Source organism: Euprymna scolopes, chromosome 20 (genome assembly GCF_053919585.1).
Source record: "Euprymna scolopes isolate OS-2025 chromosome 20, ASM5391958v1, whole genome shotgun sequence".
In the NCBI taxonomy this organism is placed as follows: Eukaryota; Metazoa; Mollusca; class Cephalopoda; order Sepiida; family Sepiolidae; genus Euprymna; species Euprymna scolopes.
Genome location: NC_136501.1, coordinates 62,185,105 through 62,193,851, shown reverse-complemented (window position 1 = coordinate 62,193,851; position 8,747 = coordinate 62,185,105). Strand labels below are relative to the sequence as shown.

The 8,747-nt window shown below is 40.5% G+C and overlaps 1 pseudogene; it reads right to left on the bottom strand.

Annotated features, from left to right (window-relative positions):
- Positions 1–1,980: 1,980 nt before the first annotated feature.
- LOC145241765 (U2 spliceosomal RNA) lies at positions 1,981–2,118 on the bottom strand (annotated as a pseudogene).
- Between the last annotated feature and the right edge of the window lie 6,629 nt (positions 2,119–8,747).

Genomic DNA, 8,747 nt, shown 5'->3' with positions numbered 1-8,747 from the left:
TGCCCTGTCCAAAATGGAGAGTTTATATTGTTTGATTGTTCAATAAGTGTGAAGCCTAACCCAAGCTCTAAAACTACCCCCCCCCCCAAAAAAAAAACATGCCCCGAAGCAATCGCAAATACAAATTTTAAAACAAGTTTATTATTTGTAGAGTCGTTTAACGTTGAATTAAAAGGTTTCCACATGATACAGGACATGATTGAATTTATTAATCCGCCGTTTAGTAGTCTGATCACAATGCCACAGGGAAATCGAAGCTGACATAAGGTAAAAATAGTTTACGTGTAACACCGAGTATTGGTAACCAGTTCGTAATGTAATCGATTTAGAAGAACGAAAAGATAAAAAAATCTGCTAAAAAGATCTAATAACATAATTTAGAAATCTGACATACTAAGGCAATCAAATGTAATAAACACGTATCATGTGGTTTAATATTTCGTCTTTGCGATATCAAAGGCTTGCTCAGAAATGAGTTTGCATTGTTATCTTTTAGATATGCCCATTTGATCAGATATAAATGAGTTTGTTTTACGACGCACCTTCGTGAACTCAAGTTACCTAGCCAAGATAAGCGAAGTAGAAGTACAGAAACTTCAGTAGGTAGATGTCCTCTTCATCTTCGCTCACTCTGGCTTGGTAGCATTATGACCGAATTGCCAGACAAATATCACTGGCTGTTCAACAGTGGGCTCTGGAATCGAGTCTTCGTGTTGTTCTTTTTTTTCCACAAGACCTATGTTGTCTTTCTTTTTCTTTACAAAGAAGTCGCCACTTATCAAGGCCTGGAAGCCACTCAGGGATAAAGGTCAATACTTGTACAGTAGTCAATGGGAAAATGTCGTAGTAATCGTTAGTAGTAGAAATTTTGCAAATTAGATTACTTAAGGAGAACGGCTCATCAACAATTTGTTTACGTTGGACTTGAAGACGACAATATTGTCATCAGTTGGAAAGCAGAAAAGCAAAACACAGGCGTGCAGTTATAAGAAAGAAGCTTTGTTCATGGAATCACCGTTTAGATAAAAAGTGGGGGAAAATATTGATAGTGGTTTTAGCTAGACGATTGTTTGTCGTGAAAGTCAGGCCAGGGGGGGCATATATAGGAACTCTATCTTATAAATGCATCTCCCCATTTTATTGTGTATCTATTTAGATATAGTTGTGGAATACATTACGTTGGCGGACATCACAAGCTTTGGATTCCCGTATCAAAAAACACATTCCATCCAGGATTAAATATCCGAATCATACACCATCAGATGTTTTGCCTAATGGCTATGGCTCGGCTATGTGCGAGTACTTAATAAATATCCGTGTCTGTGCCTTGAACTTCAGTGTCGATTGTTCTCCGTTTTGAGTAGGTGACACTCTCGTTTTCATCGGAATATTTTAGAAACTATCTATGTCTATTCTTTGGGAGCTTCACTTTGCAAACAAAGAGAAAATATTTTGGGACTTAATGTAATTTCTATCTGATTCTTTTCCTGTTTTCTCCTACTTGTTCCCGCAATATTTTCATCTATATTTCTTTTTATCGTTATTAATCTAAACTTTGTGAATCTAGGTCAGCTAGCCTTTTCACTTTTGTTTTATTCATCATAATAAAAATCTTCGGTCTGAGCCTAGCTATTATTAAATTGCGTTCCTCTTAAACAATATATATATATATATATATATATATATATATATATATATATATATATATATATATATATATATCAGCATCGTTAAAAAAACAAGGCCGATAGCCATTAGTCATGTGCTCTTGTGTAATGAATGAATGCGTGAATGTAGGATTGACATGAAATTCTTAAAGATAAACTAAAATGGCCGAAAAATGGGCTGAAATTACTTAAATAAATAAAACGTAAATGACTTAGAATGACTTTAATGAAATTAAGGATGAATTGAATGACCTTAAGAAGGACTTGAATGCTTAAAAATGAGTTGAATGGCTTTGAGACTGAGTGGTTATAAAGTGGGTGATCATTTTACATTAAATTAATACAGAAAAGTGATCTCCCACTTTATATCACAAAGTTACAAACATAAGTACAGCATGTAGTAAGAACAGATACTACATTTTGATCTTGGCCAAAAGGCCAAGAAAAGGGTATTTATTTGTTCCCCCACCGAGCAAATTAGGCACAAGGCCGATTTTTAATGTGAGGAGTGAAGGGGAAATGGGGACCAGCTCCCCGGGGATTAGGGGAGCTGGATAGTGACAATTGGTATGAAGGGTTGCCCCTACATTGACCAAGGTCTTATATGTGGGATTGCCTCCACATATGGTCTTTGCTTGCAGTATCTACCGGAACAGATACTACACTTTGATCTTCATATTTTATTTAATCCGTTTAAAGAACAAATTACAATTAAAAAAATTTCAATATAAAATTTAAAAATTTAAAAAAGTAAAATCTCCAAAAGACAAAACAAATATAGGCGCAAGGCCCTATAAGATCTGGGGAGGGGAGTGTTGTAGGGTCTTTGTAACTAAAGTAAACCTTGGAGTCTTTGACGACTTACCCTTGATTGGCAACATTTACCACAATACCTCATTCACTTTGTGGAATCCAAGGCTAACTAATTAATTCCCAGGTTTTGAGCAAAAAGCATATATTTACAATTTCTGTGTGTGTGTGTGTGTGCATTTTTTTTAAAAATAAAATAAGTGTGCATGTGTGTGTGTGTGTGAAAATTTCAATTCATTGGAAAAAAAGTTCGTTGGGGAGTGGGGAAAGCAACCTAGAAAAAATGATCAAATAAAAATTGCCTAGTGCGTTGTTAGTAAGGTCCCTCCCTGAGCTAATCTAAGTAGTTAGATCGCCTACTGTTTTCCGGGGCACCGAAAACAAGCAGTGATATCCCTAGTGGGGATTGGGGTGGTTTCTTATCGGGTATTGGGGGAAAAATTTAATAAAGCATCAAAAAGCAGAAAAAAGGGTGGGGATGTGGTAGAAGGCGACCTCCGAGTAAGGGTTGACCAGGGGTGACAAAACAAAAGAGAGGGGGTAATGGTAGGGTAACCTCGGAAGGTTCTCTAGTGTCAAAACAAACAATCGGGGGATCGAATCTCATTTGTACCACCAGTCAAAAGTCTCTTTAATTTTCTATTGCTAACCTAGCGGGATGGGTTCCGTAGGACCTAGTACAGTGTGTGCCATGCCTATGGTGGTAACACGAATTCAAACTTGGCGCATCGTCGGATGCACAAGTAGTGTCATGCACCCACCTCCTGTCAAAGACCACTCGAGGCAACCTCCTCCAATCGCATCTGATCTTTACTTTAAGCAGATGTTTAAAGTAGATGATCAGATCCCGATCCGGAACAGATATTCCTTCACGGACTCGCTTGAGGTGTGTGATCCATATGACCATTATCGCTACTGCTCGGATCGCCAGAAAACCCATTCTTTTCTCCCTAGGCAGTGGTGGCTCAATTTTCTCCACAAAGTATGAGTCGTTGAGTTCAAACAGGCATATGGCATCTATGCGAGCTGTTACCTCGTTTACGTACCCTAGGAGGGTATTAAGCCTGTTGCAGCGGAAAAAAGCATGACCGACTGTTTTCTTCATGCTTTCGTCACAGCGCAGGAAATAGACCTGGGTTTCTTCTTTGTGCAAGTGAAGTTCGTCAAAGAGTCGCCAGGCAAGGGCAAATTCCGAGTTCGTAAGAAAGTCCCGTCCCGGCGTCCAACTCCACTGGGAGCAGACCTCTTCTAACGACATCCCGATCTGCTTCACTAGTGGTTCCTTTTTGCTACGCCCCACTAGCTCCCGATAAAGCCTGTTTCTAGAATGGTCGAGGACACTGGTCCCCGGCAACGCTCTAAGTGTGGACCGGCATTCGGCGTAGAATTTTTGTTCCACCCTTGGTCTCCACCGAGCTTCGACCGAGGGGTCAGATGAGAGATTGGAAAACGAGCTTCCAACGGCAGTGACCCATGGAACGTTTACGTACAGTGAACGGTTCAGGAAGGCCAACCTCTCTGCGTGCTTGTGACGCAGGAGATCGGGCAGTCACAAACCTCCCTCGCTCGGATTTTGAACACAGACCTCTCTGCAAACATAATGCTTACACTCGTTCCGCAAGAGTGAGTTGCGGTGCTCCTGTAAGCTGATTCGTTTTTCTGTCGGGAGGAGAAGTACAGACCGACGGTAAAGGATGAGCAGAAAGACGTATGTAGCACATGCCTCCGCCCGACCCTTCAAGGACAATTTCCTTCGAATCCAAGTCTTGACAGAGGATTTGACCTTGGTCTCCACTTCCGACCAGTTTTTCTCCAGCTGGAGACCCGGTCCGAACTACATACTGAGGATCCGGACCGGGCCGTCGGTTCAATTGAAGATGCCCAGAGGCGAATTTACTCTGGTCCAGGCACCCAACCGCAGACCCATCCACCGACTTACTGTGATTGAAGATGCCCCTTGTAACTTCTTCGTATTGAGCGAGTGCCTTGGTGACCACTTGAATTTCCGTGGGGCAAGACACGAACACGGTAACCTCATCGGCGAACGCAGAAACCCTGGCTCGTGTTCCTCTAGGGAGAGCTATACTGCACAGGACTGGTGTAGTCGCCTCGTCCCTTAACTTGTGAAGGAGGGGTTCCAACGCCAGGACGTACAAGAGAGGCGACAGCGGACAACCCTGTCACACCGACCGGGAGACGGCAAATGACTCTGACAGCTTACCGGTGATCTGCACTATTACCATCGGCCTGTCATACAGAACAACGATCCTCTTGCGGAAGTCCGGATTAAAACCAGCGGCCTCCAGCACAGATCCCAGGAACCGATGGTCGACCCTATCGAAAGCCTCGGACTGATCCAAACTGATCAGCGCGGCCTCGGCCTCGTCTTCTGTCCCCTCTATGATCGTGCGTATCAGATGAAAATTGTCCTGAATTGGTCTAGGTCGTTTACTTTTCAAAAGTACCCGTCCGAGCGCGCCTTAGAGCAGCCTTACGCTCAACAGCGTCTACATAACAGCCTCGTTCGAGACTTTCATTAACCTAGCCCTAACTATCTGGCCCTTATACCGTTCACTAGCCAAGCGTTGAGGTCTTGTTTAGCTAGCGCTATCTCTAGGGTCAACCTATTCTCTATACGCTTCTTGGCCTTAGCCTTATCTGGACCGAGAAGTGTGTAATCTTAGCTTTGAGACTAACCCACCACTTACTCCCAGTAACCGCCCTCACTAATGCCCGCTGGATTAACTCTGTAACCTTCAACCGTTAGTCCTCCAGCTCCAACAAGGTGCTGTTAAACTTCCAGTATCCGGCCAGTTTAGGCCTAGAGCTCAAGTTCAAACGAGCCATAACAAGTTTATTGTTCAGGTGTCCTTAACAGTGGAACGTGGGGCAAGATATGAAGTCTACATCGCTTCTTTTGACTAACATCCGATCCAAGTAAGTACTTGAATGGGAAGGCACATTAGTACGCCACGTCCACATCTCCCGACCCGGGTGATCCATGCTAAATCTGTCGACCAGGTCGCACGAAGCCATCAGGTCAGACAGACTGCTGTCACACCATACCTACTCGCTAGTCCCCCCGACCTTATCTATGTTGGGATCAAGGATGGCATTCCAATCACCCATGAATACTACCCTCTCTAGATCATCTATAAAACCCTCCACCCGTCGAAAGAAGGAAGCCCTCTCCACACTGGAATTAGGCGTGTAAACTGCGACTATCCGAAACACACTGCTATTAACGGCAACAGCAACGACAATCGCCCGCCCGCCGGGGAGTAGGGAAGCTGGATAGTGACAATTGGTATGAAGGGTTGCCTCTACATTGACCAAGGTCTCATATGTAGGGCTGCTGCCACATATGGTCCTTGCTTGCAGTATCTGTCGGAACAGATACTACACTTTGATCTTGACCAAAAGTCCGAGAAAAGGGTATTTATTTGCTCCCCCACCGAGCAAATTAGGCACAAGGCCGATTTTTAATGTAAGGAGTGAAAGGGAAATGGGGACCAACTCCCCAGGGAGTAGGAGAGCTGGATAGTGACAATTGGTATAAAGGGTTGCCCCTACATTGACCAAGGTCTTATATGTGGGGCTGCCCCCACATATGGTATTTGCTTGCAGTACCTGTTGGAACAGATACTACACTTTGATCTTCATATTTAACCTTTGATCTTAGCCAAAGGGCCAAGAAAAGCTTTAAAAGCTAAGAACAACATCTATTAACAACATACCTTTGATCCAAGGCCAAGCACAAAAGTGTTACCGACCGACCGACCGACCGACGGAGTGACTTATAGAGTCGCTTGCAGGCGACTATATACAATTTAATAATAGCCATATATATACAGGGTGTCAAAAAGTCAGTGAAGGATTTTGAACCTAATTAGTTTCTTTAATTTTGATGATATCCTTCTGTAATTTTAAAACAATCTGACTATTGCGATTGTACTTAGAATAAAATGCAATATTAAAACAATTCTTTATTTATTAAAAATCAGGTTTTTTAAATGTTTCCCATTTTCATTTGCGAATATTTCTGCTCTTCCAAACATTATTCATTTAACCTCATAGATTCGTTCCTCGTGCTATCCTCCAATTCTTGCAAGGGTTTGGGTTTGTTAATAAAATCGGCGAACAATGGTTCGAATTATGTTGTGATGTGGGCTATCTCTTACATGAAAACGCCGTCGATAAGTTCTTTGCCTCAAAACTATTGACCTTTGCGTACGTTGTTTAATGTACTCGCCAAAAACAGTGACTTTTTGGACACGCTGTACATATGAATATATATATATATATATATATATATATATATATATATATATATATATATATATATATTTCTTCAGTGGTGAAAAAACCGGACTAGAGTGCTCAATGTGTAACCAGACCAGTGTATAGAAAATTTATTGCTGTGAGCCCAGAATGAATTTAAATATTGTTTCCGCTAGGAAGATATCCTCTGAAGATGAGGCGAGATCCGACCAGCTTCGTCAGAATTCATAGATGGACTGAGTTTTTATACCAATAAGAATATATATATATATATATATATATATATATATATATATATATATATATATATATATTAAAAAGTTTGACAAGTATTTAGACCCAGAATTGGTAGATGAGTTTGGTAGAGTCTGCAAAGGTCAACTCTTTCAACTTAGTGGACGGACTTTGTTAACACTGTCCACGAACTTGCTGATGTTAATACTCGAATTTTTAATCGACTTTTCATTGATTCTATAAATGTTAACTTAACATTGCCCAACGCCGTTTGCTGTATATTTTAGTCTTTTAATTCTCATTTTCGCTCCTTCGCACTTTTACTTCAACACCTGAAGATGATTCGTAGGCGAATCGAAAGCGCTCCTGACAGCAACAATTTTTGAACTTTTATTAATATTTTTGATTTTGATATAAAAAAGATTCTACGGAAAATCGAAAAATTAAAGCAAAGTGTCTCCGTTGTATTTGATAATATTTGCTTGAACACACACACACACACACACACACACACACACATATATATATATAAATATATATATATATATATAAATGTATGTATACGTGAGTGTGTATGCACATAAATAATACTATTGATGTATTAATTTCATGGACGTATAAATAAAACATATTCTTGCTTTGTTGCCTTTTATAAATAATAGACACATTTCGAAATACACATTGATTTAATCGACTGAGGATTTATAGACATTCCTCTGGGCATACTTACTTAATTCCGTATTTTTTCATAATAAATAGAATATAAAAATATTCTAAAATTGAAGTCAGCGGCCTTTTTCAGTAACTAATACAATCCTAGCTAATTCCATTTGCATCGTAGCAAAGCTTACATGTGATATTTTAATTCCTCTTTGTGGCGTTGGATGCAACAGAATATTGAGGTTACACCGATGTTTCGTGTGCCCATGCAGCGAGAAAACTGTGCCAAATCTGAGTGGTAGAAATACTCGCTAGTGTAGTAGGCTCCAACACTACTTGACAAAATCGCATCAGATGTAGCATGCAACCTGCTAACATATCGATCTGTCATCCGGCGGTAAAAGCCTCTTTTCAGCCTCGAGAAACAATGGATATTCACTGATTAATCGCGGCTTTAATATCAACCGAGCATAGACTATTATTGAAATAGTTTTCTCCCTGTTAACTTTTGGTTTGGTTGTTTTGTTTTACGGCATATTAACCCTTTTTTGTGTTATTTAATTCCGAATCCAGGGTATTTTGTAAAAGGTGTTTATTATTCTAGCATGTTATAACTTCAATCACTAGTTTGTAGTGTTTGGTTTGGTTGTTTTATAGTGGATTTTATCGCTTTTGTTCCCTACCTTGCAGAACATGGATGAGTTTTGCAATGAGAGAGAGAGAGAGAGAGAGAGAGAGAGAGAGAGAGAGAAAAGGGTTACAGTGTGTAGCGTTTGGTACAATTTAAGTTGGGAAACCAGTTTGGAAGTGGGGGGGAGATAGAAAGAGAAAGGAGAAATGGGAAGAAGAAAACGGAGGGAAAAGGTGGGTTGTTGTTTTTGTTTTTTGTTTTGCAGAACATAATTAAGCTTTGAAAAAGGAAGTAGAAAAATAGAAAGCATCAATGTTAGGTGGATTACGTCGCAGGAATCCAATATCTTCAGATAGCCTGATCTGGTAGCACCAGTGTAAACTTTGATATTATGCTGGTCGTCATTTGCAGTTCCGAAGAAGTCTACTCTCCCAATCCGTTGCCTCCTGTCTTTCCTTTTTTTT